This window comes from Leucoraja erinacea, chromosome 33, assembly GCF_028641065.1.
Source record: "Leucoraja erinacea ecotype New England chromosome 33, Leri_hhj_1, whole genome shotgun sequence".
NCBI classification, from domain to species: Eukaryota; Metazoa; Chordata; class Chondrichthyes; order Rajiformes; family Rajidae; genus Leucoraja; species Leucoraja erinaceus.
In genome coordinates, this window is record NC_073409.1 from 6,762,090 (window position 1) to 6,775,854 (window position 13,765).

The following is a 13,765-nucleotide window of genomic DNA, read 5'->3' on the forward strand; positions in this document are numbered from 1 at the left end:
ACCTTTGCTCCAAGCACCTGCTCCCAAACTCAGGCAATGTTGCAGATTAAAATGCAGCCCAACATATCTGCATTTAAGGACAGGACTACAGTTTGCAGATGCTGACCATACAGTTCAGATTCACTGGATGCAAGATACAACATGTAAAATCTCACAGCTTCAAAGTTTATAGAATCAGATTCATACGGCTGTACAGTATGGACTCAGGCCCTTCAGCCCACCTTGTCTATACTGACCGAGTTGCCATATTGTTTCAGTCCCATTTGGCTGCATTTGGCCCATATCCCTCCTGTTCATATATCTGCCCAAATGTCTTTTAAAACTCATAATATGATCTGCTTTATAGCTTCCTCTGGCAGCTAATTCCAGATACAATTTACCATCAGGCCCCTCTTTAATATCTCACCTGTCACTTTAAGTGTGTGTCCTCAAGCTATAGAAGGCTATAACCTGGGAAAAAGACTGTGGGTGTTCATTTTAGCCATGCCCCTCAGGGTCTTGTACACCTCAAAAGTTCACAAAGACTCTTACACTCCAAAGAAAATCCTCCCAGCTTATCCAACCTCTTGAGCCCTGTAACTCAAGCCTACAAGTCCAGGTAACATCATGATGAATCTTCTTAGTTATAGTTATAGAGATACAGCATGGAAACGGGCCCTTCGGCCCAACAAGTCCATGCCAACATTTGATCACCCATACACACTACACTACACTACACACTATGGAAATTTTACAGCAGGCAATTAACCTACAAATATCTACATGTCTTCGGAATGTGAAAGGAAACTTCCTGTGACCACGAGGGCTTCCTCCGGCTGTTCCGTTTTCCTCCCACATTCCAAAAACGTGCAGGTGTGTAACGTAATTGGCTTCTGTAAAATGTGCAGGATAGAACTAGTGTGAACGGGCAACCGCTGGTCGGCATGGACTTGGTGGGCCGAAGGGCCTGTTTCCACACTGTATTTCTAAATTAAACTAAACTGCACACATACAGCATCCGTGGCCAGGATGGAACCCGAGTCTCTGGTGCTGTAAGGCAGCAACTCTACCGCTGTGCCACTGTGCTGTTCTCTGCACTCTTTTTAGCTTAGTCTGTGGAATTCTCTGCCTCAAAGGGCAGTGGAGGCAGGTTCTCTGGATGCTTTCAAGAGACAGCTAGATAGGGCTCTTAAAGATAGCGGAGTCAGGGGATATGGGGAGAAGGCAGGAACAGGGTACTGATTGGGGATGATCAGCCATGATCACATTGAATGGCTGTGCTGGCTCGAAGGGCCAAATGGCCTACTCCTGCACCTATTGTCTATTGTCTTAATGGCATCCATAGGGTGACTATCCAAGCACATGTGCCCTGACACTCTCTAACTGGCATCAAGACAATTATGGACAGGATGAGATCAGGCATAGACCCAAAATGCTGGAGTAACTCAGCGGGTGAGGCAGCATCTCTGGAGAGAAGGAATTGGCAACGTTTCGTGTCGTGTCGTGTCAAGACCCGAAACGTCGCCCATTCCTTCTCTCCAGAGATGCTGCCTCACCCGCGGAGTTACTCCAGCAATTTGTGCATACCTTCGATTAAAACTGGCATCTGCAGTTCTTTCTTCCACATGAAATCAGGCATGGCATTCGCAGTAAAGGCACGCTCCCACAACACATCAGCAGCTCGCTTCAGAACTGAAACGCTGAAATCAATACAACAAGGAAAATTATTAACAGCAAAACTGAATTGCGATTTCCAAATCCTAAAGGCAAACAATAATACAGAAGTTGTATTTAATTTCTTGCTCACAACATTTATGCCACAGCTTTCTCTTCATGCTGCACAGATCTCTCCGGCACCAAAAGTAATCATCGTTTCCAATCCATTAACACTTCATTTAAAATGATCTCTTTAAAGAATAAGATATGAATCTGCCATTTGGAAATAAATCCATTCACTTACAATTTTCTTGTTACGGTAACAAAAATTGGTTCCCTCAAACTCAACTCAATTTCATGTCATTGACCCATCTCATAATAAGCTCGGCTTCTCTTATCTCTCTGAGATTTGAGCTCCATTATTGCCACAGCTGATCCTCTGACAGGTTTGGGAGCAGACACAGCATTGTTCTAATGACATGATTATAGTGCCAATGTTCTGCTATAGTGGGTTTAGCTGTCAGACGGTGAAAAGAGTTGAGATGGTCTCTGCGATCCCATTTGTGATCAGGAACAGAGAAGGAGCAGAAGAAAGACCTAGACTTGGTTCCTCTAACCCACTCTCAAAACCAGGGGTTGGACAGGCTAGATGCAGGAAGATTGTTCCCGTGGGAAGTCCAGGACAAGGGGTTAAAACTTAATGATAAAGGGGAAATCCTTTAAAATCGAGATGAGAAGAACTTTTTTCACGCAGAGAGTGGTGAAGCTCTGGAACTCTCTGCCACAGAGGGTAGTGAGGCCAGTTCATTGCTATATTTAAGAGGGAGTTAGATGTGGCCCTTGTGGCTAAGGGGATCAGGGGGTATGGAGAGAAGGCAGGTACGGGTTGAGTTGATCCTTACTACGGGTGCAGGCTGAAGTCTGTACGGAGATTGTTCATTCTCCCCGTGACCTGCGTGGGTTTTCTCCGGGATCTCCAATTTCCTCCCGCACTCCAAAGACCTACAGGTTTCTGGGGCCAATTGGCTGGCTATAATTACAAATTGTAAATTGTAAAGGATGGTGCTAGTGTGCGGGGATGTCTGGTCGGCATGGACTCGGTGAGCTGAAGAGCCTGTTTTCCCATTGTACAGTATCTCTAAACTAAATAAAACTAAACTAAACTACTTTTACACTGAAGTCGACACAGAGTGCCGAAGTAACTCGGCGAGTCAGGCAGCATCTCTGGAGAACAGTAATAGGTGATGTTCCGAATCGAAACACTTCTTCCGACTGAAAGGCTTCAGATTTCAGACTTCAGACTCTCAGTCTGAAGAAGGGTTTCAACCCGAAACATCACCTGTTCCTCTTCTCTAGAGATGCTGCCTGACCCGTTGAGTTACTCCAACATTTTGTGTCTATCTTCAGTGGGAACCAGTTCCTCCCTATATACCAATGTATCTTGACTGGTTGCATTGCAGCCGGTGCAGCAATTAAAACGCACAGGAATGCAAGAGGCTGCAGAGAGAGATGGACTCCACCTGCTCCATCATCAACATAGCTCTTCCCACCAATCGAAAGCATCCCCATGAGGCGCTGCCTCAACAAAGCAGCTTCTATCATTTATAAGCTCATATGTTGTAGGAGCAGAATTAGGCCATTCAGCCCATCAAGTCTAGTCCGCCATTCAATCATGGCTGATCTATCTTTCCCTCTCAACCCCATTCTCCTGTCTTCTACTCATAACCCCTGACACCTGTGCTAATCGAGAATCCATCTATCTCTGCCTTAAAAATATCCATTGACCAGACCTCCACAGCCATCTGTGGCAATGAATTCCACCGATTCACCACCCCCTGACTAGAGAAATTCCTCCTCATCTCCTTTCTAAAGGTATGTCCATGATGAGGCTTTGGCCTCTGGTCCTAGACTCTCCACATCCAGGAGCCCCACTGGTCGGGCTGTGCCTTCTCACTGTTACTGTTGGGCAGGAGGTACAGAAGCTTGAAATCCTACACCACCAGGTACTTGCCTACAACTATCAGGCCCTTGAACTAGCCTGCACAACCCAACATCTACCTCAACAATGGAAGACTGTGGACCTCCTCTTGCGCTACCATGGACTTGTTTTCTAAATGTGTCTCACAGTAACGTCTTGCATTGTGCATAGTCTTTTTTATTTTGATTGCCTTGTAGAATTTATGGGGATTTTTGTGTGGTTAGTCTATGTGCCTATGATGCTGCTTCAAGAATATTTTCATTATAAGGTTTAGAGGGATATGGGACAGCTGAAGCTAAATGGGTCAAGTTCAAGTAGGCAACTTAGTTGGTGACATGCATGAGTGTTGCCAAAGGGTCCATCTCCATGTCAAATCAGGTCAAAGGTTTAGGATGAATAGGCTAATCATTCCCGGTGTTTATGCTGCCATTCAATAAGGCAATGACTGATCTTTTATCTCAATGGTACATCCACGCACTCCTATATTCCCCAATCCCTTTAATATCCAAGATTGTGACAGCCCCCTAATTTGTAGCATCTTGCTGTTCCAACAATCTACAATGGAATCTTTGTAGTTTTGAAACACCTTTCATCTGCTCAATATCCCATTGAACAAGGGTGAGGACACAAGGGACTTGCATATGCTGGAATCTTGAGCAAAAGCAAAAAGTGTTGGAGGAACTCAGCTGGTCAGGCAGCATCTGTGGAGGGTATGGGGAGGCAACTCTTCTTCAGATTCAAGAACTGTCCCTTCATCGTGACTGATTCCAAGTTGTGGAATTGGCTGCACAGCAGTATCATAGGAACACCTTCACCACAGATACTGCTGCAGCCAAGCAGGGCTCAAGGGCAATTAGAAATGATCAATAAAGGCTGGACAATCACATCTCGTAAATGAATACGAAATAGCTGAAAACGCTTGCGTAGTTCCACATCTCACAAGGCTGATAGGAGAGCTACAAAGAATTAGAGTTCTCAGTTGGCTTTGAGTAGTATCTGAGATGAAAGGGAAATGCTTGATTATCCTCACCAGTATCCACCTCCCACTCACCAAGCTTTGTCCTGCCACCCCATAGTTTAGAGTTATAGCGCAGAGGCAGGCCCTTCGGCCCATCGAGTCTGTGCCGACCATCGATCCCCAATGCACTATCCTACACACCAGGGACAACTTACAATTTTTTTCCAAAACCAATTAACCTACAAACCTGAACGTCTTTGGAGTGTGGGAGGAAACCGGAGCACCCGGAGAAAACCAACGCGGTTAAGGGGAGAACATGCAAACTCCATACAGACAGCACCAGTAGTCAGGATCGAACCCTGATCTCTGGCGCTGTGAGGTAGCAACTTTATCGCTGTGCCACTGTGCCGCCCGCGTGCCTCCTCCCTTCCAGCTTTCCCTCCACCCTCCCCCCCCAATCACCACAATCAGCCTGAAGAAGGGCCCCAACCTGACCCAAAACTTTGCCTGTCCATTCCCTCCACTGATACTGCCTGACCCACTGAGTTCCTCCAGCACTTTGTGTCTATTCTTTTGTAAAACCAGCATCCGCGGTTCCTTGTGCCTGTAATCACATTGCATTGTTTTCCTCTTCCTCACTGCGAGATTGTAGCTTACAATATTACATTTATTGGCAGTCTTCCAACTGTTTTTGAAAATCCGTCTTGAATAGTAAAACTGATAACTAACTGACACAGCTCATGTTTCTCGTTAAAACTTTAGTGCGCAACTCGCAAGAGTGAAATCAGAAGAACATAATTTCTCCACTGAAGAATTGCATTATGCTGAGGAGGAGCACTGTGGGGCAGGAGTCTCGTTTCCAATCTGTTCACAAAGCCAGAGGATGCTGCCAATATGCAAAACCAAATCTGAGCCTGACATCAAAAACAAAAATCATTGGTTTTGTAGTGCAGATCGTGCAATGTTTGCGACAAGGAGCCAATAAACATCTGCCTGCCAACACTCCTCAGAGGTTTTGAGTTCTTAGCTCGCAAGTGTTCCCACTGTGGCTGATGTTGGTGAAACAATCACTAATACACTGGCAGCAACAATGCGCAGGTCTTTGTATTCCCCAGGACCCTGTTCACTACAGAGTTTCAAGCAAAGGGTTTGCTAAGTAACACAGCCACTGAGAAACTGATGAAGTTATGGAATCAATGAGGATGCTGTACATTACTCCAGGGCGTTAACAAGCCAGATAAACTGCTGAGTTACTCCAGCATCTTGTGTGTAACTTCGGTGTAAACCAGCATCTGCAGTTCCTTCTTGCACATTGTTCAGTTGTAATGTGTACAAGATGTCAAATTGTACAACATGCAGACGCAGAGATGGAGACCAGGCTGACCAGTCCCATAGTTCTATCAAAAACCAAGTTACTGACCCAACCAGATACAGTTATTTGTAGCAACCACATTTAGAATTTAGAAGATTGAGGGAGGATCTTATAGAAACTTACAAAATTCTTAAGGGGTTGGACAGGCTAGATGCAGGAAGATTGTTCCCGATGTTGGGGAAGTCCAGAACAAGGGGTCACAGTTTAAGGATAAGGGGGAAATCTTTTAGGACCGAAATGAGGACAACATTTTTCACACAGCGAGAGTGGTGAATCTCTGGAATTCTCTGCCACAGAAGGTAGTTGTGGCCAGTTCATTGGCTATATTTAAGAGGGAGTTAGATGTGGCCCTTGTGGCTAAAGGGATCAGGGGGTATGGAGAGAAGGCAGGTACAGGATACTGAGTTGGATGATCAGCCATGATCATATTGAATGGCGGTGCAGGCTCGAAGGGCCGAATGGCCTACTCCTGCACCTATTTTCTATGTTTCTATGTTTCTATTCTAGTGTTGATCGAGGTGTCGTTTGTTGGGTTAATTAGGCAGCATTCCAGTTCGGCTTCTCGTTGGAGTTGGAGAAGAGCGTGGGCTAAATATTGGGACGTTGACCCTGGCCATAGTTTGACCCATTTTTACCGTCTCCCGCCCGCTAAGGTAAATGTGTATAGAGTGGATGTGGAGAGGATGTTCCCACTAGTTCCAAACTCGGACCAGAGGTCAGAGCCTCAGAATATAAGGACAGACCTGTGGAAGGGAGATGAGAAGGAATTTCTTTAGTCAGAGAGTGGTGAATCTGTGGAATTCATCACCACAGACGGCTGTGGAAGCCACGTTCAATGGATATTTTTAAGACAGAAATTGACAGGTTTTTGATGAGTAAGGATGTTAGGACTGGACTCAGAGTTATAGAGTCACACAGCACAGAAACAGGCCCTTCGGCTCAATTTGTCTACACCAACCAACATGCTCCTTCTACATTAGTCCCACCCGCCTGCATTAGATTCCTCTAAGCCTACCTATCTGAATGTTTCTTAAACATTGTGATAGTACCTGCCTCAATTATCTTCTCCGGCAGCTCGTTCCATACACTCACTACCCTTTGTGTAAAAAAGTTGCCCCTCAGGATCCTATTAATTCCTTTCCTCATCACCATAAACCTGTGTCCTTTGGTTCTCAATTCACCTACTCTGGGTGAAGGACTCTGCGTTTACCCTATCCATTCATCTCATGATCTTATACACTTCTACAAGATCACCCCCTATCCTCCTGCACTCCAAGGAATAGAGTCCCAGCCTACTCAACCTCTCCCTATACTGTTTTCTGTCCTCCTGCTTTGTGGCATACAGAGGTAGTTCTGAAAGGTAGATGTTGGTGGTACTCATTGACTTTAACCTGAGAAGTACTAGGCATTGTGCAGTTTCAATTTGAGACCATAAAGAGAGAAATTACACAACTCAGTTTCACGAGATCAAACACATGATAAGCTTGATCCGGTTTAGAGCACAATTTGTGTTCAAACGCGGTAATTCCATCCATAATTAATAAAAGTTTACAACTTTAATCTGCTTTAAAATAAGACACACCATGTTCCCATATTTCTTGAAAAATAAATCAGAGAAGGGACATTAATTGCAAACATCAGTCAGTGAAGATCTTAAATTTCACAATGAAGCAAAACAGCATCAGCAGATCTAATTATTAATGGGTTAGGTCGGCGAGTCCAACTTCAAATTAAAGCTATCAAAGATGTACAAACACGTCTCTGCAAAGCACAAACAGTCCAATTAATTCCAACAGGGCAATTTCATGCTGAAAGAAACACAGCATGCGTTTTGTCAAATGGCAATGTTGGCAGCTTACAAAATGGTGTAAGATTCAGGTAAAGCCAGTCGTAGTCCCTGGAAATGATCAAAGGGGACAATCTTTGTCAATGGCATTCATCGCTGCATGCACATGAGGTTGATTGGTGACACAAGGAACTCCAGATGCTGGAATCGTGAACAAAGCAGAAAGTGCAGGAGGAACTCAACGGGTCAGGCAGCATCTGTGGAAGGGAATGGTCAACGATGTTTTGGGGGTCGGGACCTTTCTTCAGATTGTGGCGCCGTTTCAGGTTGGGACCCATCTTCAGACTGAAATAGGGTCCCAATCTGAAATGCCATCTCTCCATTCCTTCCACAGATGCTGCCAGATCCGCGGAGTTACTCCAGCACTTTGTGTATTACTGGAGATCGTTGTTTGTTTGTACAGCATCTCTGGAGAAAAGGAATAGGTGACATTTCAGGTCGAGACCCTTCAGATGAGTCTGATGAAAGGACTCAACCCAAAACATCACCTGATCCTTCTCTCCAGAGATGCTGCCTAACCCGCTGAGTTACTCCAGCATTTTGTGTTTAAGAATGAACTGCAGATGCTGGAAAAATTGAAGGTAGACAAAAATGCTAGAGAAACTCAGTGGGTGAGGTAGCATCTATGGAGCGAAGGAATGGGTGACGTTTTGGGTCGAGACCCTTCTTCAGACTCATTTGGTGTCTATCTTTGGTTATCCTTTAATACAATGGTTACAAAATATGTTTTAGTTTAGTTTTAGAGATACAGTGTGGAAACAGGCCCTTCGGCCCTCCGCACAGACCAGAGGTCCCCGCACATTAACACTATCCTACACACACTAGGGACAATTTACCACTTATACCAAGCCAATTAACCTTCAAACCTGTTCGTCTTTGGAGTTTGGGAGGAAATCGAAGATCTTGGAGAAAATCCACGCGGTCACAGGGAGAACGTACAAACTCCGTACAGACAGCACCCGTAGTTGGGATTGAACCCGGGTCTCCGGAGCTGCAAACGCTGTAAGGCAGCAGGTCTACCGCTGCGCCACCGTGCCTCCCAATGTCTGGTCACAATCTGACCCAACTCCCATGATAAACGAAAGCCCATTTTTGAGGGGTGCTGCAAAAGAACCACTGGTCCTACCAGCCACCCTGTCCCTTACGTGAGCAGGACGGCAATCACTCAGAATTACTTCTGAACAACAATATTCCGGCATTTAGAAACATAGAAACATAGAAAATAGGTGCAGGAGTAGGCCATTCGGCCCTTCGAGCCTGCACTGCCATTCGATATGATCATGGCTGATCATCCAACTCAGTATCCTGCACCTGCCTTCTCTCCATACCACCTGATCCCTTTAGCCACAAGGGCCACATCTAACTCCCTCTTAAATATAGCCAATGAACTGGCCTCAACTACCTTCTGTGGCAGAGAGTTCCAGAGATTCACCACTCCAGTGTGAAAAATGATCTCGGTCCTAAAAGATTTCCCCTTTATCTCTGTGTGTTCTGAAAAACATCGGGAACAATCTTCCTCATCTAGCCTGTCCAACCCCTTAAGAAGATTTCCCCCCATATTCTTCTAAACTGCCGACCCCAGTTGTTCTGGAAAGTCCTGACCCCAGGAATCATCGGTGAACAATCTTCCTGCATCTAGCCAAGAATGTCTTTAACCCTTCCTTTGGCATTTTGCACAACCAGTGAGGGGGGGCTGATACTTTTATGGTTGTAATTATTGGGAAGTCATAGAGATCTGTCGGAGATCTGCAGAGATATATCGTCTGCAGCACCGTCTGTCTAGTGAAGGAAAATGATGAATATATCAAGAAAAAATGATGACACCATGACATCAATTTCAGAATTCCGAAGGTCCTACTGAAAATGTATAGCAGCCTATTTTCACCGTCTCCTCTCTCTAGCTTAAAGCTTACAATTAAAGGCCACAATTGTCATACAATGCATTTTAAATATTGTTTCGGGACTATGCACTGTGATTAAACACAGGCCGTGGCAGCCCGACTGCAGGTTGTAGCCTCTTTAGTCAGAGGGTGGTGAATCTGTGGAATTCTTTGCCACAGAAGGCTGTGGAGGCCAAGTCAATGGATATTTTTTTAAGGCAGAGATAGGTAAATTATTAGTAGGAGGGAACTGCAGGTGCTGGTTTGAACCGAAGAGAGACACAAAAAGCTGGAGTAACTCAGCGGGACAGGCAGCATCTCTCGATAGAAGGAATGGGTGATGTCTCGGGTCGAGACCCTGCTTCAGGCCCGAAACGTCACCCATTCCTTCTCTCCAGAGATGCTGCCTGTCCTCGCCGGGTTACTCCAGCTAATTGTGTCTATTTTAGATAAATTATTGATTTAGGGTGTCAGGGGTTATGGGGAGAAGGGAGGAGAATGCGATTACGAGGGAGAGATAGATCAGCCATGATTGAATGGCGGAGTAGACCTGATGGGCCGAATGGCCTAATTCTGCTCCTATCACTTATAAGAAAGATGGAGTATTTTCCTTCTGCGGGAAGTCCGTGGAATAAACACTGAAACAGCACCACCTAAAAACGACGCAACTTTGTCCAAGAATTATTCCAAGAATTTGAGATGTTCTAATCAGCTCAGAATTCAGAGTGGATATATGATATATAACATCAATTAACTGTTTACTGTAGTTTAGTTTAGTTTAGTTTAGAGATACAACTTTGGAACAGGCCCTTCGGCCCATCGTGTCCGTGCCGACCAGCAATCCCCGTACACTAACACCATCCTACACACACTGGGGGCAAATTACAAACGTTATCAGGCCAATTAACCTACAAACCTGCACGTCTTTGGAGTGTGGGAGGAAACCGGAGCACAGGGGGAAAACCCACACAGGTCACAGGGAGAATGTAAAACTCCGTAGAGACAGCACCCATAGTCAGGATCGAACCGGGTCTCTGGCGCTGTAAGGCAGCAACTCTACCGCTGCGCCACCGTGCCGCCCTCAGTTAACCTTGATAACTGTTAACCAATGCATAATATCATGGCGTCTTGCATTGGCAATTAAATACAAGATTTAAATGCTTTTCTCGAAAGTAGTATCTAACTATGGACTTTGATTTTTACACTTATGGGCCCGGTATTACTGATGATTAATTTGTTGTATTATTGATTATTTTATATTTATTCTGTGTTATTGCATTAATAGGTCTATAAAGCTGCAGCAAGTAAGAATTTTATTGTTCCATTGACGATACATATGATAATTAACACTCCTGACTCTTGATGTCCTTGATGTAATGTGAATATAGAACAAGTTTCAGGCTACTTTCAATGACTGGTAATGGACCATGATGATGAGAAATTGATGGAGTTAGTTTTGGTTTAGTTTAGTTTAGAGATACAGCACGGAAACAGACCCTTCAGCCCACCGAGTCCACGCCGGCCAGCGATCCCTGCACACTGACGCTATTTCTACACACACTAGGGACAATTTACAATTATATCATTAAAATTAACCTACAGACCTGCATGTATTTGGAGTGTGGGAGGCAACCAGAGATCCGGAGAAAACCCCAATGCTCCAAAATCTAAGCAGGAGAAGGTACAAACTCCGTACTGGCAGCACACGGATCGCTGGCGCTGTAAGGCAGCAACTCTACCGTGGCGCCACTGTACCGCCCGGAGTTTGTACATTCTCCCTGTGACCGCGTGGGCTTTCTCCGGGTGCTCCAGTCTCCTAATAGCTAAAATTAGCTAATAGGAAATAGCTAAAAAAAAAGTGAAGTTTGAACATTCAAGATCCCCGATCTGGTTAATTCAGGATTTACTTTTCAATCTGTGGACTCTTATTCGAAAACAAAAGTAATTGTCATTAATCATCGGGGATCTTGAATGTTCAACTAGCTCTGCAATAAACAACTTAATATCCCGGCTATCTTTTTATATTAAAGAAATAGTGATTGATGAGTCTAGAAGCCTGGCGTAATAATCCAGAGACTTGGTTCACATCACACACTGGTATTGAGAACTTCAACTCAGTATATTTTTATCAAAGTCTTGAGATGAAAACAATTAAATGAGAAGATGCAGCTGATTACTGAAAAAGGAACTTTGCTCCTCGGAGCCCAACCGTGCCAATGTAACTCCGCACAACAGGTCGACCGAGAAATTTGATTATAAAGCACTTCATCAAAATTAAATACAGTAACCCTCGTTATTGCTGACTTCTTTATAATGGATTTTGGTTGTAGCGGACTGTCTCTTTAAGAACATAGGCTGCTAGTTACACTGCAGAAGCTATGGAAATTGACAAGGCATTGAAATTGACAAGACATTGAAATTGACAAGGCATTTAAATTGACAAGAAATAATCGCTGCATTACTTAACTCTATTAAACAATGTAACAAACTTTGGTATTTGCAGTAACAAAAACACATTTTTAACTGTTACAAAGTACTTGGGAAAAGGTGGTTGGAGTGGATATAGCGGGCAACTGGCAACAACGGGCGCCTTTCCAGCCCTCCCCCCCTCTCCACATCTATGATCTGTTTTAACAAGGGTTTTCTGTATAACTCAATAGACTAAGTGGGACCCGTTGGGTCCCTGTCACACAGGCTTGGTCCCCCAACACAATATTCCACCACTCACCCATAGCCCCCAACTGCACAGGCGTGGCTCATTTCCCCTCATCCCTAGCACTCTCTCCCCCCCCCCTCCTCTTCACCATCCCTCTTGTTCCTGAGGGAAATTAATTGAAACAATCTCAATTCATTCCTAATGAGCATTGTCCCCATCAGAGAACATTGTCCCCATCAGATCGTCACTGTGTTGGCAATGTTTCTTCACGAAGGCCAAAGGGTGGAGGAAATGGAAGATATTACACATTGGTGAGCGGTGATTTAGGGGAACAGGCACTGTAGAGGAACGGAACAAACAAACTACATTGAATCCAGCAGTAGTTAGAAAGTGTTCTATCTTCCAGCACTAATGTGCATGGATTTAATTTTTAAGCATATAATCCTTAAAGGTAGCACTTCATTATACTGGAATATTTAAAAGATTATTCACTTAATTCAGTTAAAAGCTTTTCTCATTTAGTTTTCTTTCTGGTGTTCGTTCATCTCCAGACGGAAAGCTAATACCTTGCGCCTACCGTTTGCGACGGGCAATATTAGAATTTTCCCAACCTGATTTAATCTCCTGAGAGGAATGAGTAAGCAAAGTAGTGTGCAGTTCTGGACACACAGCTACAGAAAGGATGCCATTAAGTCAGAAAGGATGCAGAAGAGATTCAACAGGATGTTACGAGGGCTTGTGGGTTTGAGTTATAGAGAGAGGTTGGAAAGGATGGGGCTATTTTATTGAAGCATAGAAGACTGAGCATTGACTAATGAGTGCTTGTCCACATGGAGTTTGTACGTTCTCCCCGTTACCTGCATGGGGTTTCTCTGGGAAGCTCCAGTTTCCTTCCACACTCCAAAGACGCTCAGGTCTATAGGTTAATTTGGCTTCAGTATAAATTGTAAATTATTCTATATGAGTAGGATAGTGCTAGTGTATGGGAAAAACTGGTTGGCGTGAACTCAGTGGGCCGAAGGCCTGTTTCCGTGGTGTATCTCTGAACTGAATTAAATTAAACTAAATATTATGGCTATGGTTGAATGGCGAAGTAGTATAGATGGGCTGATTGGCCCAATTCTGCTCTTATCACATAACCTTATCACCTTATGGCTAATACACCAGCGGGATATTATCAGTAGTATTGATTTGGGAAATAATGTTGATTTGTACAATGATGAACTTTGCTGTTCATCATTAAAGTATCATGCGAAGAAGAAGACATTGGGATACCATTGCCATAGCCATTGGGGATAAAGCTTTGTGCGCAAGGATCAATTTCATCATGATGCCACTGTCCATTTGTTGTATTCTGCACTGGAGTAAATCTTTAATCCAGTCCACACTTAGTTCCAAGTGAAGGAAAGAACTGGTTTAAATCAACGGTAGATGCAAAAT